We start from the raw sequence: 25520 nt of genomic DNA, 5'->3' as shown, positions 1-25520 counted from the left end.
ATCAAAAAGAGGGAAAGTGAGAAGCTAAGGGAGGAGGAACAGCTGAGTTCTACCCAAATCACGCCACAAAAGAACCGCACACTGAAGTCGGCTTACGATTTTGTAGAACTCTGTCCGGCTGGTCCTTGTCCGCGGACGAGATCCGTGGCGAGGCAGCGGCAGCGGTGGCGCGAGGCAGCCCGTGGAGCGGTGTGGCGGGCGAAGGCAGTGGCATGCCGCGATGTTCGTGACGCGGGGCGGCAGCGGTGGCGCGAGGTGGCGCGTGGCGATGTCCGGGAGTTCCTTAGCGGTAGAACGCTTTAGCTGCGTGTTAGCTCCTCACGCGGCCTTTACTCAGATGAGAACGTAGCGCTGATCCACGTAAACAGCGTAGATTACTTCAAAAATAGTAGAAGCGAAGTAGAAAAGAAAGTCTCTGTCCGGTTTAGCGCTTAAGCTTAGTTCCAGGTGTTTCCAGGTGTTTTCAGAGTTCAGGGGGGCGATGAGGCTGGCCTAGTCTTGTCGACCCATGTGGCGGACGCTTTGTTGAGACAAAGGAAAAGTAAACAGGCTCGTCCGTGGAGACGGCTTCAAAGAGATAGACAAAGGCTTGAACAAAAAAAAAGGAAGAAGAGAGCAAGAAGAGAAGAGAGGAGAAGAGAGCGTTCCAAGCTCGGAGCGTCTTTTTGTCACCTAGCGCCGCAGGGCACGCTGGGAGCGAAAGGGGCGGGCGCTACTGCGACGACACGTTAAACACTTTTGGCAGTTTGTGCACATTATTCCTTGAGGTAGATACATTTTACATCTTCTTTCACCTGTGATGGGCACTCGAGTTAAAGCATTGGGAATATAAAACCTTAAACAGTGGAAAAATACGTAACACAAGGTGAAACATGAGGTGTACGGAGTTGATTCGGACAAACATTCATGGCATAATCACCTAAAACATAGTTTTCATCGGGGCGTCCTCCTGTAAGACTGTGGGGGAGAAGGTCTGTTATCGCCAAAGTCACAGCGGCTCCCTGCGGTGAGGGAGAGAGGGAGAAAGAAAACCCCCCAATGTTCAAAGAGAGATTTTCTGTTATCTGGCCGTGGAATGTCCATCTCCATTCCCCTACACTTGCAATGAGTTCAAATATAGGACAAACCCATTGTCAGGAGTGGGATTAGAACCCATTCCTCCACTTGTAGACCAAATTTGCTTACGCTTAGGTAGGAGTTTACCTTGACCCTGACACCTTGGACATTTCAGCGATGCTGACATTGAGCTCCCTTATCTCAAAGATAAAGTTCCAAAAATCAGTACAAAGTAAATGCTTTGGCAACCTTACACTAGATGAAGTCTTTCCAATTATGTACAGTCCATATAAAGAGATGGAATTTAACAGGTGATGAGAATTGAGTGAAATAGTTGCAATCTCATTGTTACAGAGGGTTTAATTCTTCTTCTTTCGGTTCCAACAGAAGAAAATTTATGACCAAGATTTCACGGGTTGTAATGGCAAGCAGTCCATAAAGCTTAAAATTAACTCCACCTAACGTGGGGCTCGAACCCACGACCCTGAGATTAAGAGTCTCATGCTCTACCGACTGAGCTAGCCAGGCTGGCTGTCCAAAAGGCAAAAAAAGGTCATAATGAAAACCCAGAATTTTTCAGTTCTAAGTCTGGTAAATTAATCTGTCACTTTAATTTCTCAGTGAGTGGTCACAATTACAGTATAAGACATATGATACAGTTCACTCTGAATGTACTCAATGCTTTGACAGTACAGCATCTACGTAGTAGATTGGCCATCACATCACAATTCATCATTGGAAGTAACACTTCATTTGAAATCTTAAGCCAATACGACAAGTTTTCAGTCCATTGTCACACATATGTGCTTGTAATTTAGGGTGTAAAAATGGCTTCCTTTCCAAAGGTTTTTTTTGTCAGGAGTGGGATTTGAACCCACGCCTCCAGTCAGAGACCAGAATCCCCAGTGGCGAGGAAGGAGTTTACCTTGAGTCTGGCGCCTTAGACCACTCGGCCATCCTGACACTTTATCTATGTGAACTGTGAGTATACAGAATCATATCCGTTATTACAGTAGCACAAATAACCGTACCTATACTTTGGTAAAAAAAACACATCAAACTGCTGTCTCTTTTTAAAGGAGTTTGATGTGGTTGTTGTCACATCAAACTACTGCGTCCTTTAAAAGTCCACATCAAGCTAATGCTTCTTTTTAAAGTCTATTGCAATTGAGATGTCAGTCGAGAGCAGTAACAGCAGTAGTGCATCCAAGAAAGCTGTGTAGTGAATGGATATAGAACCTTTAGTGAAGCAGGAGCCAACAGGCTATTCACATCCTTGTGTAGGGTCTCAAACTACAGGTATTCAGTTTATGATTAAGGAAGATTTCTTAGCAGAAACGAGACAAGACGGGGCACCAGGGTAAAACCCAAAAAGCTAAGATACGGTCCTTAATCGCGCTCGTTAAAAGGTCTGAAGGGTGTTTCACGATTCAGGGACTTACGCATAGTCTAATCAAACAAACAATAGTCAATAACTCTTTCGTGTAGTTTATTTATCAAAAGGGCAATCAAAAAGGGCACCGGAGCAGAAATGCGCACAGGTAAATCACAGGTGATGTTATATCAGATTTAACAGCAGATTTCATGCAGATAATGTTAAACCAGGGTTTTGCCTTTGATAATCAAACGTGTCTATGCTAATCTATATCAAAAAGAGGGAAAGTGAGAAGCTAAGGGAGGAGGAACAGCTGAGTTCTACCCAAATCACGCCACAAAAGAACCGCACACTGAAGTCGGCTTACGATTTTGTAGAACTCGGTCCGGCTGGTCCTTGTCCGCGGACGAGATCCGTGGCGAGGCAGCGGCGTGGAGCGGTGTGGCGGGCGAAGGCAGTGGCGTGCCGCGATGTCCGTGACGCGGGGCGGCAGCGGTGGCGCGAGGCGGCGCGTGGCGATGTCCGGGAGTTCCTTAGCGGTAGAACGCTTTAGCGGCGTGTTAGCTCCTCACGCGGCCTTTACTCAGATGAGAACGTAGCGCTGATCCACGTAAACGGCGTAGATTACTTCAAAAATAGGAGAAGCGAAGTAGAAAAGAAAGTCTCTGTCCGGTTTAGCGCTTAAGCTTAGTTCCAGGTGTTTCCAGGTGTTTTCAGAGTTCAGGGGGGCGATGAGGCTGGCCTAGTCTTGTCGACCCACGTGGCGGACGCTTTGTTGAGACAAAGGAAAAGTAAACAGGCTCGTCCGTGGAGACGGCTTCAAAGAGATAGACAAAGGCTTGAACAAAAAAAAAAGAAGAAGAGAGCAAGAAGAGAAGAGAGGAGAAGAGAGCTTTCAAGCTCGGAGCGTCTTTTTGTCACCTAGCGCCGCAGGGCACGCTGGGAGCGAAAGGGGCGGGCGCTACTGCGACGACAAGTTAAACACTTTTGGCAGTTTGTGCACATTATTTCTTGAGGTAGATACATTTTACATCTTCTTTCACCTGTGATGGGCACTCGAGTTAAAGCATTGGGAATATAAAACCTTAAACAGTGGAAAAATACGTAACACAAGGTGAAACATGCGGTGTACGGAGTTGATTCGGACAAACATTCATGGCATAATCACATAAAACATAGTTTTCATCGGGGCGTCCTCCTGTAAGACTGTGGGGGAGAAGGTCTGTTATCGCCAAAGTCACAGCGGCTCCCTGCGGTGAGGGAGAGAGGGAGAAAGAAAACCCCCCAATGTTCAAAGAGAGATTTTCTGTTATCTGGCCGTGGAATGTCCATCTCCATTCCCCTACACTGCACTCTTTTCACTTTTTGATTCTCAGTTTGTTGGCAAGGAATGACTGATGTGGACCCATTTTGGATGAAAACTGTGTTTTGCGTTTGTGGAAATGAGCATCATGGAAGGATGTATGGGCTCTGTGGCGCAATGAGTCGCTAATGGTGAGAGAACATATTTGTTTTTTACAATGGAAAGTCTGCTCGCTTTACTATCTGATGAAAGGCACTGCTGAACGAGGTTCAATTGCCAAGTGTGCTTGAAAAAGTAAGCAAATACATCGGCATTATGTCAAATAACATTATCTTGCAATTTTTCCTCAATATCCAGATTAACTGCAGTATATTGAGTGCGCAATAAATTGGCGAGAGTCGATTGATTGAAAAACTTCCAGTTTTTTTATAGCTACATTGGTACAGGGGATTTAGCTTAAAGGTAGAAAGATTGATGCCCTCGCTCTCCATTAAACACAGTTGATTGGACAGGGGCTGAACTTTCGAATGTTGCTGGCTCGCTTTAAAAAAAAAAAAGATATTGCGGCTTGTAAATTCGCAATTATTATACGATGTGGGCTGTATGACTCTGTGGCGCAATTGGGCAGCGCACTCGGCTGTTAACTGGGAGGTTGGTGGTTCGAGCCCACCCAGGGACGATTGGAAGAGCAATTGCAGGCAAAGTCTACGAGGTAAAATTGGTCAATGAATATCGACTAACAGGTTTGAGTAGCATTTTTGAAACGCATGGTAAACTCCCAATGGATATGGAGTCCGTCGCCTTAACCGCTCGGCCACAACGATACGCTGATACACCGCCCCCTGTAAGTATTATCATTAGTAAGCCATGCCACCTCCCCGGCTTGACCTGCAGGTGTCGGAATTGCGCACGCGCCCGTTTTACTCTCTCTCTCTTTCTCTCTCTCTTTCTCTCTCTCTCTTTCTCTCTCTCTCTCTCTCTCTCTTTCTCTCTCTCTCTTTCTCTTTCTCTCTCTTTCTCTCTACTTCTTCATCATAAGGACATAATTGTTTAATTTTTTTTTCATCCTTATTATTTAAAATAAAATAAAAATTGACACAATAGCATTTAAAAAAATATCTATATATTATTTTTCTCTTTTCGGCGTTGTCGCATTCTTTATTCAAAATAGTAGCGTGGCGGCGGCGGCGACCGACCGACCGACCGACACCCCTTTTACAAGCGAGCAACGCCATTATAGGCTTTCACCAGGATGGCCGAGCGGTTAAGGCTTCGGACTCAAGATCCGACGGGCGGTGGCCCTCGTGGGTTCGGATCCCATTCCTGGTATTAGCTTCTTGGACAAATATAAAAAATAAAAAAAAACACAACACAGGAAATTTTTGGCGGCGGCAAGGCAACGGCGGCAACGGCAGCGATCGTAAGGTCGACAGATACTTAGGTCCGAGCGCAGCGCGGGCAGTAGCTGGGGGCGCACTCGCCACACACGTGTACGAGGCACCCTCGGTACACGTTCGTCGTTTTAGTGTCCTTGCTCCTGGGGCATATTCGGCCCCACTTCCTCTTCGCGGGTACAGCAGCGGGTTCTCTTCCTCCTCCTCCTCCCCCCCTCTCTCCCCTCTCCTCTCCCCTCTCTTCTCCCCTCTCCCGAGATGTCCCCGATGACGCCAGGTCATCAGGTCCTCCTCCCCCTCCCCCTCCCTTCCTCCTCCCTCCCGCGTATACGAGGCGCGACGAGCGCGCTCCCCAGCTGCTCCATGAACAGCCTGCGTCTGTGGCGTTTGCCGACCATCCACATCAGGTTCAGCTCCCGCCACAGGACGAAAGCATTGTACGCGGACACGTCGATCATGTTGTGGAACAGGACAAGGGCCCAGCGGCAGGTTTTCCTCCTGCAGCTGTAGGTACCTGTCACCTTGTCCAGGTTGTCCACGCCTCCCTTGGTGCGATTGTAATGCAGCACGGCCGCCGGTTTGCTCGGAGGAGGAGGCTCGCCGCCGCCGCGATTGCCGTCTCCGTAGGTGGCGCCGCACCGTGGTGAGGATCTGCAAGTTCTTGCTCTTCTTCGCCAGGTAGGAGACCAAGGCGACCGAGGGGACTCCGTTTGTTGCCGTAGCCGTTGGAAGAGGTCCCCGGCGCGGTCTCGCCCAACGTGAACACGAGACGGAAGACGCGATCGCCCTGCGCTTCGTGTCGACCAGTTCCCGCGGGAACTAGCTCCTGTTGGCGCGCAGCGTCCCCAGCAGGGTGAGGCCGTCCCTCTCGAAGAATAGCCTGCGGGCGAGCTCGTACGAGGTGAAGAAGTTGTCGCACGTGACGTTGCGCCCCCCCCCGGCCCCCCTTCCCAGTCCCAGTCCCTCGGTGAGATCGAGCACGACCCGCGTGGCCAGGTTCTTCTCCGGAGGCGCGCGCTTATCGGATTTCCCGGTGTAGACCTGCATCTTCCAGGCGTAACTGGACAGCGAGTCGCACGCGACCCACAGCTTGATTCCGTACTTCGCCGGCTTTGAGGGAAGGGGCAGTGACCTGTCGAAGAAGAAAGAAGAACGAAGAAAGAAGAAGAAAGAAGAAGGAAGAAGAAGGAAGAAGAAGAAGAAGAAGAAGGGAAAAAAAAATAAAAAAAATAATGAAGGAAAAACAAGAACACAAGAACAACAAATATTATTTAATTTGAATTTACTTTTCATGATTTATTGATTTATTGATTTATTGATTTATTAATTTATTAATTTATTAATTTATTAATTTATTAATTTATTTATTATTATTATTTTCTCTTTTTTTTTCTCTCCATTTTTTTAAATAAAAAAAATCACCTCTAAACAAAACCAGCCTCTCGTCTACGGTGACCTCGGATCCCGGATTGTACATGAGCGGCAGTCGCTTGCACCACAAGTCCCACAGCTCCCTGATGGGCGCCAACTTGTCTACTCCTCCTTCTCCTCCTCCTCGCCTCGCCTCTCAAGCGGCGGCTTGGAGGTCCACGCGATTCCCCCGCGTTTAGAGAGCATAAGGTGTTCGTCGTCGCCGCCACCGCCTTCTTCTTCTTCTTCTTCTTCTTCTTCTTCTTCTTCTTCTTCTTCTTCTTCTTCTTCTTCTTCTTCTTCTTCTTCTTCTTCTTCCCCTCGCAAGTTCTGATTGATTGGCTTCAACGAAGATTACTGTCAGAGGATTATAGTGGTCATTTCTTTGTTTCATTTCTTGCTTATAATAAGTCCTATAAAAGTCCTGTCTCTCCAAGTCAAAGGATTCCTTCAACACATCAATGCTTTTCATTTGATTTTCTTTTGCAATGCGGTGAAACGTTTACGCCTTTTGTAATCCAGGCGTTGAATCATAAGCTTGGTCATAAGAAAACCAGCTCCAGATTTTAACAGCTTTGTTTAGTTTGTATGCTTTGGTTAGCTCCTTTCAGGGGGAAAGCACAGATTTTACCCAAAGATTCTTCATGTTTCTGCACTTTTTCAAAAGAGTAACGCTACTCTCGGGGCACTCAAGGTTCCACTGAGATTTGAACTCGGATCGCTGGATTCAAAGTGTGCTAACCATTACACCATGGAACCGCAGACTGCTCTTTGGAAGGATAACGGTGATCCAAAGCTACAAGTCTTACATCAATCATCCCTTGCCCAAAAAATGAGAAACAAGGAGTGCAAACAGTGCAAACAATCTTGATGTGCAGCAATACTTTTCCCTCTCTTAATGCAAACTGTAGCAGCAGTAAACTTGAGGGAGAAAGGTATGGGTTTGAGGGCTCTTCTTGTGGGCTTTACTGTCCTTGTAAATATTTTTCATAGACAAAAAGTAGGCATTTCCTGTTAACTAAACAGGCCCTTTGACCAAGGAAGCCCCAGCGCCGTAATGATTTCCTGGTTTCCTTACATAATTACTTGTGGGATTGTATTTCTTGCTTGCTCTGGCAAGGTGAGCAGTCGTCCCTGGGTGGGCTCGAACCACCAACCTTTTGCCTATCAGCAGATCGCCCTAGCCGATTGCGCCACAGAGGCGAGAATCTTGACATATCCATAAAAGGGTAACCCCTCTAATTGCAATTAGAAATGAAGAAAAACTCTGGATTCAGAGCGCTAACCGCTATACCGTTGAACCACACCTTTCTACAGGATGTCCTGTTTTGAAAATAAGTATGACATTTGATCATTGGGCTATATCAAAGAGAGCAGAATTGAAGTAGGCAAACTTCTGCTTCATGGTTTCATTGTGTGGTGGTCATCACATCTGCCCTACACGCAGAAGGTCTTGGGTACAACATTCAGCAAAACCAAACATGTTACCAAACATGTTCATGCTAACAATGTTCCAACGAAAGCTTGCTGTTTATGTTTTATAGATCCTTTCCAGGCCATTCATGTCCTGATCTCGCAAAATTTCCAATAGACCCAGCGTTCCTATTCATTGTATTTTTGAGCAAAGACTAACATTCAGGTACGCCTGCCGAAACCCGAGATTGAACCAGTCATGAAACATCTCCAACTGGACCCAGATGACCTCATGGTTTCATATGATGTTGTGTCCCTGTTCACCTGCATCCCGACCTCTGATGCAGTAGCAGCGGTGAGGACCAGACTGCAGGAAGACACCACCCTACAGGAAAGGACCCTGAACACATATGTAAACTGTTGGACATCTGTCTGAACACCACTTACTTTCAATTCCGGGGACAATTTTACAGACAGATTCATGGCTGTGCCATGGGCTCGCCCGTCTCTCCCATAGTGGCCAACCTGTTCATGGAGCACTTTGAGAAGAAGGCACTGTCCTCATTCTCAGGCATAGCCCCAAAACTGTGGCTCCGCTATGTCGATGATACTTTTGTAACAATCAAGAAACAAGAGCTGGAAACCTTCTCTGATCACATCAATGCTGTGGACCCACATATCAGGTTTACAAGAGAAGACGCTAAGGAGAATCGCTTGGCCTTTCTTGATTGTGCCACGATCAGAGGAGAGGACGGGAAACTCCAAATAGAAGTATATAGGAAACCTACACACACGGACCAGTATCTGCTCTTTGGTTCCAACCACCCACTACAGCACAAGCTGGGTGTGATCAGAACCTTACAACACAGAGTTCAAGGTGTGCCCACCAGCTCAGAGGGCAAGAAGAAAGAGGAAAAACATGTCCGTAATGCCCTCTCAGCCTGTGGTTACCCCGCTTGGGCTCTCAACAGAGTGAAGAGAACCAAGAAGCAGGACAAAAGGGAAACTGAACAGAGAAGGAAGGGTGTCTCTATCCCTTATGTGTCTGGCCTGTCGGAAAAACTGCAGAGAATTTTTAGACAACACGAAGTCCCTGTTTATTTTAAACCAGGCAACACTTTAAGACAAAAACTGGTTCACCCAAAGGACAAATTGCCGACTCAAAAACAGAGCAATGTAGTTTATTCGATCCAATGCAGTGAAGAAAGCTGTAAAGAACGTTACATAGGTGAGACGAAACAGCCTCTACACAAGAGGCTTTATCAGCACAGAAGAAATACTAGTTCAGGTCCACAGAGTGCCGTGCATCTCCATCTTGAAGCCTCTAATCACTCGTTTGAAGACGGTGAGGTGAAGGTTTTAAGCAGGGAGAAAAGATGGTTTGAAAGAGGAGTCAAGGAAGCTATTTTTGTTAAAAAAGAAAGACCTTCTTTAGACAGAAATAGAGGGCTTAGGTTTAATCTTCCTGTTATCTATAATGGGTTACTGAACCCCTGGAAAGGTAAAGGACCAGGGAATTCAAATGCTAATCAGGTACTCAGGGTGGTTGAGCCAGGGTCTCACTAAGACAAAGAGGTTTTAACAGCCCATTAAGATTCTGAATAGGCTAGCTCGGTAGATACAAGGGGGGAGTTTCTGTTGAAACCAACAACTCTTTCTACTTCAGGAAGGCTCCTCCCAATGGGCGGGTCTTACCACAGAACAGAATTAATATCGGAGTTCTCGACCTAAATTCTGTTATTGACAATGACTCTTGGATGAGAGTCGAAACGTCTACTTTTTCAAACTGAGTCCAGATGACTACAACTGAAGCTTTTTCTACTATGGAACACGCCTGGACGAATGAGGGATTACACCGACGTACAGTACACTGTTAAAACAAATAAGAAAGAATCGTGTTTAGCTTGTGCGGCTGCAAGACCCCAGCTTATAGCTGCCCCTTTCCCTCTGGACTCACAGCGTGACAGTTGTGTGCATTCTCTGTTTTCTAATTCTTCGGACAATTTCAAGGACTGTACTCATTTACATTTAAGATACCCCGTTACAACATCCAAAGACGTACCTGTGATATTCTCTACTGCTGAACATGGCTTTAACTGTTTCTATTTCAACGCTACTCTTAGCAGGACTAGGCTTGGTCATTTTCCTCCAACGTATTGCAACACATCAACTGACATTTCTGCTTTCCCCTCATTTCATCATGTTTTTTTAAGACAGACCTTACCCAGAGCTGACTTATGGTGGCTCTGTGGTGACCTAAAACTCCGAGCTATCCTTCCACCACGTTGGACAGGTGAATGTGCTCTAGTAGTGATGATTTTACCATTCACTATTGTCCCCGTTACTACAGAATATTTCAAGTACAACCTACCTAGGCATCCTCACTCTAGAGTGTTTAGACGCTCCCTCGCCAGCCCCCTGGGATCATTTGACCCAGGTGTTTATATAAATTCTGTGGGAGCCCCGGTTGGCGTTCCATATGGGTTTCAGGCACAGAATGAAGTAGCGGCTGGGTTTAAGTCTATTTTATTTAGTTGGGCAACATCTAATATTAATGTTCAATGGATAAATTACATTTATTATAATCAGCAAAGATTCTTGAACTTTACAATAGACGCATTAGAGGGAATTACAGAACAATTGGCTCCGACCTCACTTATGGCTTGGCAGAATCGCGTTGCTCTTGACCTGCTCTTAGCTGAGAAATCTGGTATTTGCTCGATGTTTGGTACTGATTGCTGCACATTTATTCCTAACAATACTTCCCCTGATTTTTTTATTGGTCTCAAGCTTTCACTGTAATTTTCCAAAGATGCAGTATTGTGGTGGCCAGGTGGTCAAGCTGATGGGCAAGAAATCCATTGGCATTGCTTCATATTTCTTAGAACCCTGCTGGAAACATACCTTCCTCTTCCCCCTGACCAGCAAAGGATGCCAACTGCTTAACAGTGCTTGATTTGTAAATATATAGGTACAGGAACACTTGTGGACTGGGTGATCAGGCCAAAAAAGTTACTGTAACACACAAAAAGTGACGCACATGTAAGTAAAGTAACAATGGGACAAATCTTTGTGTCACAACCAGTCAAATTGGAATAAAAAAAAAAATGAAGAATTGAATTGTCTTTCTGGTCACTGTTTCTGTTGTTTCTATTCTATCTGTTCTGTTTTTGTCCATTCTATCATTTTAAGGGTTTGATAAGGAAGGGGATGTAGCTCAGTGGTAGAGCGCATGCTTAGCATGTACGAGGTCCTGGGTTTAATCACCAGCATCTCCAGGCGACTCTGTAGTCTTTGCTAATGACCAGATTACACTGCAGTGAATTTTAGAGACCTTCACTTAAATATTTCAAATCAGCACATGTGGTGATTCAGTGCAAGCTCCCAGTCCCGCATTACCTTTGAACCTTGCAGCACTTATAAAAACTCAAACAATATTATTTCATCCATCCACACTACCTGCAGGAAGGTGAGACAAAGTGGCCCATTCAGGTGGCCTGGGTTCAACTCCTGGCATGGGAATATCGTGGTCAGCCTTTTGGAAGACTTGAATCCACAGTATGAATAAGACACGCTGTGGGTTGTTAAGAGAGACATTGAAAAATCCCATCCATTTAGGATGCAGCGTGCAATATGCAGTAATCAACCTTTAGCTGTTCCATGCAACGTAGCAGCGGTTGTACTTGAAAGCATCCCTGCGCGGGGGTGAGTGACAGTGGACCCGGACTGTGTTTCCACCTGACGCGTTGAGGCTGAAGGGGACTGGCTCAGAGCCCCTGGCACAGGGGCTAAGCGCAGCCATCATCCTTCAAGCCGCGCGTCTTTCTGTGCGGGGGTGAGTGACAGTGGGCCTGGACTGTTGTTCCACCAGACGCGTTGAGGCTGAAGGGGACTGGTGCAGAGCCCCTGTGCCAGGGGCTAAGCGCAGCCATCATCCTCCAAGCCGCGCGTCCTTCTGCGCAGGGGTGAGTGACAGTGGACCCGGACTGTGTTTCCACCGGACGCGTTGAGGCTGAAGGGGACTGGCTCAGAGCCCCTGGCACAGGGGCTAAGCGCAGCCATCATCCTTCAAGCCGCGCGTCCTTCTGTGCGGGGGTGAGTGACAGTGGGCCTTGACTGTTGTTCCACCAGACGCGTTGAGGCTGAAGGGGACTGGTGCAGAGCCCCTGTGCCAGGGGCTAAGCGCAGCCATCATCCTCCAAGCCGCGCGTCCTACTGCACGGGGGTGAGTGACGGTCCCATCTCCGGTGACAAGGGGCCAGGCGCGGGGGAAGCCAGTCAGACTGACGCCCCGCGCCTGGTGGGACATCCGTGGGAGAAAACCTGGGTCAGACGGGGCGTCTCGGCCTCGCTTCCAAAGTGTCCGGCGTGAGGTTAGCCGGAGCAAACCACAGCCGCAAAATGTAAACAAACCCGCAGTGCGCAGGAGCCTTTGAAGCTGGATAAAACCAGAACGGGGCCCTACGATGGCGGGTCTTGAGTGCCAATAGACCAAGCTCCTTGTCCGGTATACATAGAACCATTATTTGTACCATTTTCAATCGCAAAAAACCAGACCCTGGCCGGGTCTGGGCCGCTCTGAGCCATGGAGCCGGGCTCCAGCAGAGGATCCAGACCCAGGACCCAGGCTGGAGCTAAGTGTCAGCCCGCACTCCGCTACTCTGATTGCCGTGGGAGGCGCATATGAAGCCGGGGGGAAACTGCGCGGCCCTGGCCGGGTCTGGGCACCTCCAAAACCACGGAGCCGGACAACCAGAGGATCCGTGATCCGTGTCACAACCAGCGCTCATCTCCCCGTACAGCCCGTTGGTCTGAGCATTTGATACTATGAATGTCAGCTCAAATGATTATGTCGCTGTAAAGCCGGGACCGTGACATTGTGTTGTGCCCCGAGCAATCGGAGCAACCAGGAAGCTTCTGGAGGTGCCCCGGAGTCTGGTAAAATGAAGCCGAGAATAGCGCCTCTCTTGCCGGGTCAGGGCGGCGCTAAAATCACGGAGCGGGGCTCCACCAGTGGATCCGTGATCCCTGTCACAACCAGCGCTCATCTCCGCGTACAGCCCGTGGTCAGCCGCTACGCTGATCTGGATTGTCTGGTCTGAGCATTTGATACTATGAATGTCAGCTCAAATGATTATGTCGCTGTAAAGCCGGGACTGTGACACTGTGTTCAGCCCCGAGCAATCGGAGCAACCAGGAAGCTTCTGGAAGTGCCTCGGAGTCTGGTAAAATGAAGCCTAGAATAGCACCTCTCTTGCCGGGTCTGGGCGGCGCTAAAATCACGGAGCGGGGCTCCACCAGTTGATCCGGAGTTGAACCGAACTATGACGCCTAAATAACTTGACATTACGGTTGTGAAGGAGCCTTGGAAGCTGGATAAAACCAGAACGGGGCCCATCGATCGCGGTTCTCGTGTGCCCGTCAAACGAGCTCCTTGTCCGGTAGCCGCACAACCAGGAAATGTACCTGTTTCGATTCCGAAAAACGTCATTCTCAAAAACCGCCCGCCCCTCCCTCCCAGCATTACCATTTTGCACATTCCGCCTGAGAGCAGCGTCAAGAATTTCGCGGGAGCAGCGTGATTCAGCCCGGGAATCTTCCCCCGAACGCTTATTCGCACGAGCCAAAAAACGACAGAGTCCCTCGGGTATAGTGTACTATTGATTTGAAACTCGTTTTTTTTTCTAAGTCCAGCAGGGGTATATGGTACTATACTCTGATGGTCAGTTCACCTCCAGGCCCCAGGGGAGTGCTTTTCTGGGGGCAAACAGTGCACTGATGATGGGGGATTATTTCATTTTGCTCATTTTGGTGTTTTTTCACATTTTAACCCATTTTCACCTCTTTTGCTCACAACTTCAAACTCGGGCCCTAATTACAAGTTCTGACCACATGATGACAAACACGGTATTTATTATGTATTTTTTTCATTTTTTTATTTTTCCAACTTATACATCCATCATTGGTGCCAGGCAGGTTGTGGAGAAAGCAGTAAAGAAAGGAGAGAACCATCCCAGAAAAGATGTCCATCCAGGGTCAAGGTACCCTGCACTTTTACATATCCAAATGACAGCATTTAAAGTTTTTTAGCGTATGGTATCTCTCGTTGCATGGAACCGCACAGAGGCCAACGCCACACTGACGGCACCTGTACTTTGTTTGCCGCCTGCCTTTGGTACGAGAGCAGTCAGAGCACACGGCGCAGTCTGGACGTCCCTCTGCTTGAAAAAGCCAATGACGCTCTGTGAGTCTCTGTGGCATTTCACCCTCCGGTCTTGAGCGCCTCTCTTGTTTTTTGGAGTGATCAGCCAGTAATGCATCAATAATGTTCTGAATGTAAACCTTTAAAGGTTTGTGTGGGCCTGGAGTGGATTTGGTGTAAATGATGTATGCGATGATACCATTTCCGGGACCTTTGTGGAAAGAGGTATGTCTTCATCCTCTGGTCAGCAGTGTCCACTCCACCCATGTAGGCGTTGTACTGGTCGACACATACAGGTCTTTTGATGTCACGGAAGCCAGTGTCATCTGTCTTGGACCGGATCCTCCTCTGAACACAATCATTTCCATGGACTGTGGACAACATGGTGAGACGTTTAGTATCGTGCCAAGCACAAGCCAGGAGTTTTCCCTTTCTGCAAAAAACTGGGTCATCTCCTTTTTTCAGCTGTAAGACACTTTTACCAAGGCATTTTGGCATCCCCAACCTGGTAATCCTTACCGCCCCACACAGTCCAGTTTCCAAATCTGCTAATTAATTTGTAATTACAGGCGAGGTATAGTAACTGTCCATGTAAATCTCGTGTCCTTTGCCCGTAAAGGGAGAAACCAACTCACGGACAACTGCGTGTGTTGCACTGATGTTGCTTGCATTATTTTTTTACTGTCCAGTGTGCATTGACCAGCGCAAAACATACCCTGAACAGCTTTCACTCAGGGCATACACTCTATAGCCATATTTGTCAGGTTTATTCGGAGAGTAACATTTTAGTGAAAATCTCCCCTTGAAAGCAATTGTCATTTCATCTAAAGAAAGCTCCTTGATTGGACTGTAAACTGCTGCAAATTTGGGAATAATCAAATCTATTATTGGGTGGACTTTAAACAGTTTATCGTGCCCGGGCTCGCCTGTTCTCACATAATCATTATTGTTGACAAAATGAAAGAACGAAAGAATGATTTCAAATCTGTTTCTTGACATTACATTTCCAAATCCAGGCGTTTGTGTAAGCCAAAATGTTCCCCAGTAATCCTCGATTTCAGGTTTCTCAACAAGGCCCATGGAGAGATGCAAAGCGAAGAAAGCTTTCATTTCGGTGACTGATACATCATACCACTCAAGAAATCTTGAATGTGGCTTCAGAATCATAGGTGCCATACACTGATGTGCATATCTATTTGTCTCATCAGTAATGAAAGTCCAAAACTGATCGGTCAGAAAGAGTGCCAGAATATCAAATGGATTAGCATCCGTCAGATCCATCTCTCCTGTTTAGCCAACTGGGTCTTCAAAAGGTTTGATCCATGCCTCAAATACCTCGACCTCTCTCAGCATGTCCCAGCTCTCATCCACCAGGCAAGTTTTACTGCAGCCACTGGTTCCACTGGTTCCTCGCCTCGTCCTTTGCACCTGTCCGTTGTTTCGAAGTCCCTTCATCTCCACTTGGAAATCCATCGTCACTCTCGGGGAGATAAATTCCTTCAGAGTCAGAATCTGCTGTAAATTGCATGCCACGTGTACTTCCTCCAGCCATTTTTTTCCTTACCGGATCTACCCTAGATCATACCTGGCTAATAAGAGGAAGTTGCACCGAACCGACCAATGACTGAAGTGATTCATTTTCTACTATTATTTCATAAATTTCCTTGTACGGTAAAGTCGCATTTCTGCGAATTTGGCGCTTAAAGGGTTAATTTGGATTGACAATCGCAATAATGCAAGTAAAAACATTCTAGCAGAGGATGGTTTCGATTCATCGACCTCTGGGTTATGGGCCCAGCACGCTTCCGCTGCGCCACTCTGCTGAATGGCTATGATCATTGGACTCAAACCCTTGTTATCTGCAAATAATGGTATTTTTAATGTTCTGAACTGAGTCTTGCAAAGAAGACTGCAAACTCATTGCACCTGGAGAAATACAGAAACCATCAGACAAAGTAACATTTACCACACTGTAATTTGAAATATTAACCCGCTTTGTCATTAGCAGGTCCAGAGTGTGCCCTTTGCCCTTGGTGGGGCCACTCAGGTGCTGAGTAAGACCAAAGCTTCTGAGGACAGCGCCAAGCTCTTTAGAAGAAGACGAGGTTGAGCGGGGCGTGAAGGAAGGAAGGAACAGTCACTCACGTACGGGAAACTCCTACCAAGCAGTGGCCAGCCTATAGCACACTGGGATTCTGTGGTAATTGAACCAAGTTTAGCAGTTCCTTTCATCAGTTAATAACACAAGCAGGCTTTCCTATTTACCAATGTAGATAACAGGGGTTACAACAGGGACTCTGGTGGGTCTCGAACTCACAGCCTTTGAATGCCTTTGCAACTTTTGTCTGATTCCCCTTTTTCACAAAAGCAAAACAGTCATCCGAAAACGGTCTACATCAATCAATCCTTACCATCAAACTGAGAAACAAGGAGTGAAAAGAGTGCATTTACTCTGTTTATTCAGGGATACTTTTCAATCTCTAATTGCAAAATGTAAAAGAGCTCTTTAGGGTCATACGTTCTTCTGTACTTGTAAACAACTGATTTGCTTGAAAGGCTATCATGAAAGCACTGCTGGGATTTGAACCCAGGATCTCCTGTTTACTGGACAGGCACTTTGACCATCTAAGCCACAGCACCTCTTAAATGCAACTTCGACCTGTTTCAGCTAGATATTCAGTGACCAATGTTACCTTGTAGATTTCGCCTGCGATAGCTCTTCCAATCGTCCCTGGGTGGGCTCGAACCACCAACCTCCCGGTTAACCCTTTAGGCGCCAGAGATTATGGATGAAATAAATGTATAAATAAAAAACTTCCTGAGATACAGAGAACTGAAGCCGGGGCACAGCTCTGGGTCGGCAGTGCCCCTGGAGGCCCGTAGAAGCTCCACACTCCAGTTGATTCTTGGATAAAAGTGCACCCAGCCGGTCTCGAACTCGCGTGAGGCGGAGCAGGGATCACCCACCCCGCACACGGCCAGACTTTGCCCGGCCAGGGAGCACCTTCTGCGGGTCGGAGGCTCCGGGTCGGAGCCCCTGGAGCCTGGAGCCCTCACCGGGCCCCGAACTCGGCTGCCGGAGGCAGTGCAGTGCCTCATGGATAAAGGTGCACCCAGCCGGTCTCGAACTCGCGTGAGGCGGAGCAGGGATCATCCACCCCGCACACGGCCAGACTTTGCCCGGCCAGGGAGCACCTTCTGCGGGTCGGAGGCTCCGGGTCGGAGGCTCCGGGTCGGAGCCCCTGGAGCCTGGAGCCCTCACCGGGCCCCGAACTCGGCTGCCGGAGGCAGTGCAGTGCCTCATGGATAAAGGTGCACCCAGCCGGTCTCGAACTCGCGTGAGGCGGAGCAGGGATCATCCACCCCGCACACGGCCAGACTTTGCCCGGCCAGGGAGCACCTTCTGCGGGTCGGAGGCTCCGGGTCGGAGCCCCTGGAGCCTGGAGCCCTCACCGGGCCCCGAACTCGGCTGCCGGAGGCAGTGCAGTGTCTCATGGATAAAAGTGCACCCAGCCGGTCTCGAACTCGCGTGAGGCGGAGCAGGGATCATCCACCAGCCAGCCTTTGCCCGGGGAAGGGCCACTCTGGCTGGGCATGGCCTCCACTGAGCACCCCCTGGAGCCCCCGGAGCACCTCCAGAGCCACCCCCCACTCTCCCCAGACTCTGCCCGGGGAAGGGCCACTCTGGCTGGGCATGGCCTCCGCCGAGCACCCCCTGGAACCCCTGGAGCCCCTCCAGAGCCACCCCCCACTCCTCCAGACTCACCCCGGGGAAGGGCCACTCTGGCTGGGCATGGCCCCCACTGAGCACCCCCTGGGACCCCTGGAGCCCCCGGAGCACCTCCAGAGCCACCCCCCACTCTCCCCAGATTCTGCCCGGGGAAGGGCCACTCTGGCTGGGCATGGCCTCCACTGAGCACCCCCTGGAGCCCCCGGACCACCTCCAGAGCCACCCCCCACTCTCCCCAGACTCTGCCCGGGGAAGGGCCACTCTGGCTGGGCATGGCCTCCGCCGAGCACCCCCTGGAACCCCTGGATTCCCTCCAGAGCCACCCCCCAACCCTCCAGACTCACCCCGGGGAAGGGCCACTCTGGCTGGGCATGGCCCCCACTGAGCACCCCCTGGAACCCCTGGAGCCCCCGGAGCACCTCCAGAGCCACCCCCCACTCTCCCCAGATTCTGCCCGGGGAAGGGCCACTCTGGCTGGGCATGGCCTCCACTGAGCACCCCCTGGAGCCCCCGGAGCACCTCCAGAGCCACCCCCCACTCTCCCCAGACTCTGCCCGGGGAAGGGCCACTCTGGCTGGGCATGGCCTCCGCCGAGCACCCCCTGGAACCCCTGGAGCCCCTCCAGAGCCACCCCCCACTCCTCCAGACTCACCCCGGGGAAGGGCCACTCTGGCTGGGCATGGCCCCCACTGAGCACCCCCTGGAACCCCTGGAGCCCCCGGAGCACCTCCAGAGCCACCCCCACTCTCCCCAGATTCTGCCCGGGGAAGGGCCACTCTGGCTGGGCATGGCCTCCACTGAGCACCCCCTGGAGCCCCCGGAGCACCTCCAGAGCCACCCCCCACTCTCCCCAGACTCTGCCCGGGGAAGGGCCACTCTGGCTGGGCATGGCCTCCGCCGAGCACCCCCTGGAACCCCTGGAGCCCCTCCAGAGCCACCCCCCACTCCTCCAGACTCACCCCGGGGAAGGGCCACTCTGGCTGGGCATGGCCCCCACTGAGCACCCCCTGGAACCCCTGGAGCCCCCGGAGCACCTCCAGAGCCACCCCCCACTCTCCCCAGATTCTGCCCGGGGAAGGGCCACTCTGGCTGGGCATGGCCTCCGCCGAGCACCCCCTGGAACCCCTGGAGCCCCTCCAGAGCCACCCCGCATTCCCCCAAACTCAGTCTGGGGACGGGCCACTCTGGCTGGGCATGGCCTCCACTGAACACCCCCTGGAACCCACGGAGCACCTCCAGAGCCACCCCGCATTCCCCCAAACTCAGTCTGGGGACGGGCCACTCTTCCCCGGGTTGCAGGCTCTGGGACTCCGGGGATGACCACCGGGGACCAGGCTCTCCCTTCGAACCCGGGGACCCACACTTAAGCACCCCCACACGGGCTACACACCCTTGGTTCAGCCCCCTGGAGGTCCGTGCCCTTGGTACTATACCATGGAAGTCCGTGCCCTTGGTACTCTGACTGGAGTACCAAGGGAACGGCCCAGCACTCACCACAGAGGCTCGCGCCGGCCCCGGCCCACCTTTCGTCCCCGGGTACCCACACTTAAGCACCCCCACACGAGCTACACACCCTTGGTGCAGCCCCCTGGAAGTCCGTGCCCTTGGTACTCTGAGCCACTTTAAAAGATAAAAAGAACCAGGGCCCCAAGGCCCTGGCTCCCCTGTCCCCTACACCACACTTGGAGGCAGGGCCCTTGCCCTCCACTGGCTGCCCCCGCGCCCAATGTACTCCATAACCGAAGAAGAGAGGGGGACCCGGAGGCCGGCCTACTAGGGTAACAGGTTTAATTTAGAGCCGGGGCTCTGGACCACAAATGCCTACAACCCCGCAGTGCGCAGGAGCCTTCGAAGCTGGATGAAACCAGAACGGGGCCCTACGATGGCGGTGACCAGCCAGTTGATAGCAAAGTGAGCCCTGGACAGGCGCTGCATTTGACAAACTCAGAGACGAGGAAGGGACCGGAGTCGGACCAAATATATCATCTGGCGCTGTGTCCAGCGTGAGGGTGAGCCAGCGCAAATCAGGACCACAAATGCCTACAACCCCGCAGTGCGCAGGAGCCTTCGAAGCTGGATGAAACCAGAACGGGGCCCTACGATGGCGGTGACCAGCCAGTTGATAGCAAAGTGAGCCCTGGACAGGCGCTGCATTTGACAAACTCAGAGACGAGGAAGGGACCGGAGTCGGACCAAATATATCATCTGGCGCTGTGTCCAGCGTGAGGGTGAGCCAGCGCAAATCAGGACCACAAATGCCAACAACCCCGCAGTGCGCAGGAGCCTTCGAAGCTGGATGAAACCAGAACGGGGCCCTACGATGGCGGTGACCAGCCAGTTGATAGCAAAGTGAGCCCTGGACAGGCGCTGCATTTGACAAACTCAGAGACGAGGAAGGGACCGGAGTCGGACCAAAAATATGCGCCGGCCCTGCCCCCCGCCCCGCGCAGAGCCATCGGACAAGTTGAGGCTGAAGGGGACTGGCGCAGAGCCCTTGGGCCCAGGGGCTAAGCGCAGCCATCATCCTTCAAGCCGCGCCTCCTGCTGCGCGGGGGTGAGTGACAATGGGCTCGGACTGTGGTTCCGTCGGACGCGTTGAGGCTGAAGGAGACTGGCGCAGAGCCCCTGTAACAGGGGCTAAGCGCAGCCATCATCCTCCAAGCCGCACGTCCTTCAGTGCGGGGGTGAGTGACAGTGGGCCTGGACTGTTGTTCCACCGGACGCGTTGAGGCTGAAGGAGACTGGTGCAGAGCCCCTGTGCCAGGGGCTAAGCGCAGCCATCATCCTCCAAGCCGCGCGTCCTTCTGCGCAGGGGTGAGTGACAGTGGACCCGGACTGTGTTCCCACCGGACGCGTTGAGGCTGAAGGGGACTGGCTCAGAGCCCCTGGCACAGGGGCTAAGCACAGCCATCATCCTTCAAGCCGCGCGTCCTTCTCCGCAGGGGTGAGTGACAATGGACCCGGACTGTGGTTCCGTCGGACGCGTTGAGGCTGAAGGAGACTGGCGCAGAGCCCCTGTAACAGGGGCTAAGCGCAGCCATCATCCTCCAAGCCGCGCGTCCTTCAGTGCGGGGGTGAGTGACAGTGGGCCTGGACTGTTGTTCCACCGGACGCGTTGAGGCTGAAGGGGACTGGTGCAGAGCCCCTGTGCCAGGGGCTAAGCGCAGCCATCATCCTCCAAGCCGCGCGTCCTTCTGCGCAGGGGTGAGTGACAGTGGACCCGGACTGTGTTCCCACCGGACGCGTTGAGGCTGAAGGGGACTGGCTCAGAGCCCCTGGCACAGGGGCTAAGCACAGCCATCATCCTTCAAGCCGCGCGTCCTTCAGTGCGGGGGTGAGTGACAGAGGGCCTGGACTGTTGTTCCACCGGACGCGTTGAGGCTGAAGGGGACTGGTGCAGAGCCCCTGTGCCAGGGGCCAAGCGCAGCCATCATCCTCCAAGCCGCGCGTCCTTCTGCGCAGGGGTGAGTGACAATGGACCCGGACTGTGTTTCCACGGGACGCGTTGAGGCTGAAGGGGACTGGCTCAGAGCCCCTGGCACAGGGGCTAAGCGCAGCCATCATCCTTCAAGCCGCGCGTCCTTCAGTGCGGGGGTGAGTGACGGTCCCATCTCCGGAGACAAGGGGCCAGGCGCGGGGGAAGCCAGTCAGACTGACGCCCCGCGCCTGGTGGGACCTCTGTCTCGGCCTCGCTTCCAACGTGTCCGGCGTGAGGTTAGCCGGAGCAAACCACAGCCGCAAAATGTAAACAAACCCGCAGTGTGCAGGAGCCTTCGAAGCTGGATAAAACCAGAACGGGGCCCTACGATGGCGGGTCTTGAGTGCCAATAGACCAAGCTCCTTGTCTGGTATACATAGAACCATGATTTGTACCATTTTCATGGTTGATTCATGGATGATCCCTGCTCCGCCTCACGCGAGTTCGAGACCGGCTGGGTGCCCTTTTATCCATGAGGCACTGCACTGCCTCCGGCAGCCGAGTTCGGGGCCCGGTGAGGGCTCCAGGCTCCAGGGGCTCCGACCCGGAGCCTCCGACCCGCAGAAGGTGCTCCCTGGCCGGGCAAAGTCTGGCCGTGTGCGGGGTGGATGGCCCTGGGTCTGGGCGGCGCTAAGATCACGGAGCGGGTCACCTCCGCGTACAGCCCGTGGTCAGCGTGACATCGTGCTCTGCCCCGAGCAATCAGAGCAAACAGGAAGCTTCTGGAAGTGCCCGGGAGTCTGGTAAAATCAAGCCGAAAATAGACCCTCTCATGCCGGGTCTGAGCGGCGCTTAGAGCGCGGAGGAGGGCGGGAGCGCGGTGGTTCATTCAGAGGCTCCGTGATTCGCCTTACAACCAGCGGTCACCTCCGCGTACAGCCCGTGGTCAGCGTGACACCGTGCTCTGCCCCGAGCAATCAGAGCAAACAGGAAGCTTCTGGAAGTGCCCGGGAGTCTGGTAAAATCAAGCCGAAAATAGACCCTCTCATGCCGGGTCTGAGCGGTGCTTAGAGCGCGGAGGAGCGCGGAGCGCGGGGTTCCATTCAGAGGCTCCGTGATCCGCCTTACAACCAGCTCTCACCTCCGCGTACAGCCCGTTCTCAGCGTGACACTGTGCTCTGCCCCGAGCAATCAGAGCAAACAGCAAGCTTCTGGAAGTGCCCGGGAGTCTGGTAAAATCAAGCCGAAAATAGACCCTCTCATGCCGGGTCTGAGCGGCGCTTAGAGCGCGGAGGAGCGCGGAGCGCGGGGCTCCATTCAGAGGCTCCGTGATCCGACGCTCACCTCCGCACCTCCGAACCATGACTTGACATTACGGCTGTGAAGGAGCCTTGGAAGCTGGATAAAACCAGAACGGGGCCCATCGGTCGCGGTTCTCGTGTGCCCGTCAAACGAGCTCCTTGCCCGGTAGCCGCACAACCAGGAAATGTACCTGTTTCGATTGCGAAAAACGTCATTCTCAAAAACCGCCCGCCCGTCCCTCCCAGCATTACCATTTTGCATATTCCGCGTGAGAGCAGCGTAAGAATTTCTCGGGAGCAGCGTGATTTAGCCCGGGATTCTTGAGCTGAACGCTTATTCCCACGAGCCCAAAAAACGACTAAGTCCAACGGTATATAGTGTACTATTGCCGAAAAATGACAGAGTCTTTTCAGGTATTGTGTACTATTGCCGAAAAACGACAGAGTCCCTCGGGTATAGTGTACTATTGCCGAAAAACGACAGAGTCCCTCGGGTATAGTGTACTATTGGCTGGAAGCTCGTTTTTTTTTCTTAGTCCAGCAGGGGTATATGGTACTATATTCTGGTGGTCAGATCACCTCCAGGCACCAGGGGAGTGCTTTTCTGGGGGCAAACTGTGCACTGATGATGGGGGATTATTTCATTTTGCTCATTTTGGTGTTTTTTCACATTTTAACCCATTTTCACCCCTTTTGCTCACATCTTCAAACTCGGGCCCTGATTACAAGTTCTGACCAAATGATGACAAACACGGTATTTATTATGTATTTTTTTCATTTTTTTTATTTTTCCAACTTATACATCCATCATTGGTGCCAGGCAGGTTGTGGAGAAAGCAGTGAAGAAAGGAGAGAGCCATCACAGAAAAGATGTCCATCCAGGGTCAAGGTACCCTGCACTTTTACATATCCAAATGACAGCATTTAAAGTTTTTTAGCGTATCTCTCGTTGCATGGAACCGCACAGAGGCCAACGCCGAGGAGCTTGGCGTTGCTGGCATGTTTGATTATGTATCACTGGTTGGCATCCCCAACCTGGTAATCCTTACCGTCCCACACAGTCCAGTTTCCAAATCTGCTAATTCATTTGCAATTACAGGCGAGGTATAGTAACTGTCCATGTAAATCTCGTGTCCTTTGCCCGTAAAGGGAGAAACCAACTCACGGACAACTGCGTGTGTTGCACTGATGTTGCTTGCATTATTTTTGTACTGTCCAGTGTGCATTGACCAGCGCAAAACATACCCTGAACAGCTTTCACTCAGGGCATACACTCTATAGCCATATTTGTCAGGTTTATTCGGAGAGTAACATTTTAGTGAAGATCTCCCCTTGAAAGCTATTGTCATTTCATCTAAAGAAAGCTCCTTGATTGGACTGTAAACTGCTGCAAATTTGGGAATAATCAAATCTATTATTGGGCGGACTTTGAACAGTTTATCGTGCCCGGGCTCGCCTGTTCTCACATAATCATTATTGTTGACAAAATGAAAGAACGAAAGAATGATTTCAAATCTGTTTCTTGACATTACATTTCCAAATCCAGGCGTTTGTGTAGGCCAAAATGTTCCCCAGTAATCCTCGATTTCAGGTTTCTCAACAAGGCCCATGGAGAGATGCAAAGCGAAAAAAGCTTTCATTTCGGTGACTGATACATCATACCACTCAAGAAATCTTGAATGTGGCTTCAGAATCATAGGTGCCATACACTGATGTGCATATCTATTTGTCTCATCAGTAATGAAAGTCCAAAACTGATCGGTCAGAAAGAGTGACAGAATATCAAATGGATTAGCATCCGTCAGATCCATCTCTCCTGTGTAGCCAACTGGGTCTTCAAAAGGTTTGATCCATGCCTCAAATACCTCGACCTCTCTCAGCATGTCCCAGCTCTCATCCACCGGGCAAGTTTTACTGCAGCCACTGGTTCCACTGGTTCCTCGCCTCCGTCTGTCCTTTGCACCTGTCCGTTGTTTCGAAGTCCCTTCATCTCCACTTGGAAATCCATCGTCACTCTCGGGGAGATAATACCCTTCAGAGTCAGAATCTGCTGTAAATTGCATGCCACGTGTACTTCCTCCAGCCATTTTTTTCCTTACCGAATCTGCCCTGGATCATACCTGGCTAATAAAGGGAAGTTGCACGGAACCGACCAATGACTGAAGTGATTCATTTTCTACTATTATTTCATTAATTTCCTTGTACGGTAAAGTTGCATTTCTGCGACTTTGGCGCTTAAAGGGTTAGAAAAAAAGATATTGCGGCTTGTCGAGTCGCAAATATTTAATTGAGCGGGCTGTTTGTCTCTGTGGCGCAATTGGCCAGCGCGCTCTGCTGTTAACCGGGAGGTTGGTGGTTCGAGCCCACCCAGGGAACATTGAAAGAGCTATCGCAGGCAAAATCTATGAGGTAACATTGGTCACTGAATATCTAGCTGAAACAGGTTAAAGTAGCATTTAAGAGGCGCTGTGGCTTAGATGGTCCAAGTGCCTGTCTAGTAAACAGGGTTCAAATCCCAGCAGTGCCTTGATGATAGCCGTTCAAGCAAATCAGTTGTTTATATGTAAAGACAAAATTATCACCCGAAAGGGCTCTTACATTTTGCAATTAGAGATTGAAAAGTATCCCTGAATAAACAGAGTAAATGCACTCTTTTCACTCCTTGTTTCTCAGTTTGATGGTAAGGATTGATTGATTGATTGATGTAGACCGTTTTCGGATGACTGTTTTGCTTTTGTGAAAAAGGGTAATCAGACAAAAGTTGCAAAGGCATTCAAAGGCTGTGAGTTCGAGACCCACCAGAGTCACTGTTGTAACCCCTGTTATCTACATTGGTAAATAGGAAAGCCTGCTTGTGTTATTAACTGATGAAAGGAACTGCTAAACTTGGTTCAATTACCACAGAATCCCAGTGTGCT

The 25520-nt window shown here is 50.8% G+C and overlaps 5 non-coding genes across 5 annotated transcripts; 2 read left to right on the top strand and 3 right to left on the bottom strand.

Moving 5' to 3' along the window:
• Nucleotides 1-1511: 1511 nt before the first annotated feature.
• On the bottom strand, nucleotides 1512-1584 carry trnak-cuu (transfer RNA lysine (anticodon CUU)). The gene has a single exon. It is a non-coding gene; the product is annotated as a tRNA-Lys (tRNA).
• A 325-nt stretch (nucleotides 1585-1909) lies between these two features.
• On the bottom strand, nucleotides 1910-2019 carry trnal-caa (transfer RNA leucine (anticodon CAA)). The gene is made up of 2 exons: nucleotides 1982-2019; nucleotides 1910-1955 (listed from the first exon to the last, which is right to left on the bottom strand). It is a non-coding gene; the product is annotated as a tRNA-Leu (tRNA).
• A 2961-nt stretch (nucleotides 2020-4980) lies between these two features.
• Nucleotides 4981-5063, top strand: trnal-caa (transfer RNA leucine (anticodon CAA)). The gene has a single exon. It is a non-coding gene; the product is annotated as a tRNA-Leu (tRNA).
• Nucleotides 5064-11157: 6094 nt separating this feature from the next.
• trnaa-agc (transfer RNA alanine (anticodon AGC)) lies at nucleotides 11158-11229 on the top strand. The gene has a single exon. It is a non-coding gene; the product is annotated as a tRNA-Ala (tRNA).
• A 5490-nt stretch (nucleotides 11230-16719) lies between these two features.
• trnat-agu (transfer RNA threonine (anticodon AGU)) lies at nucleotides 16720-16793 on the bottom strand. Its single transcript has one exon. It is a non-coding gene; the product is annotated as a tRNA-Thr (tRNA).
• Between the last annotated feature and the right edge of the window lie 8727 nt (nucleotides 16794-25520).

This window comes from Eucyclogobius newberryi, unplaced genomic scaffold, assembly GCF_026437365.1.
Source record: "Eucyclogobius newberryi isolate DKJ021-1_F unplaced genomic scaffold, fEucNew1.0.hap1 SCAF_29, whole genome shotgun sequence".
Lineage (NCBI taxonomy): Eukaryota > Metazoa > Chordata > Actinopteri > Gobiiformes > Gobiidae > Eucyclogobius > Eucyclogobius newberryi.
This window is presented reverse-complemented; position numbering and strand designations above follow the sequence as displayed.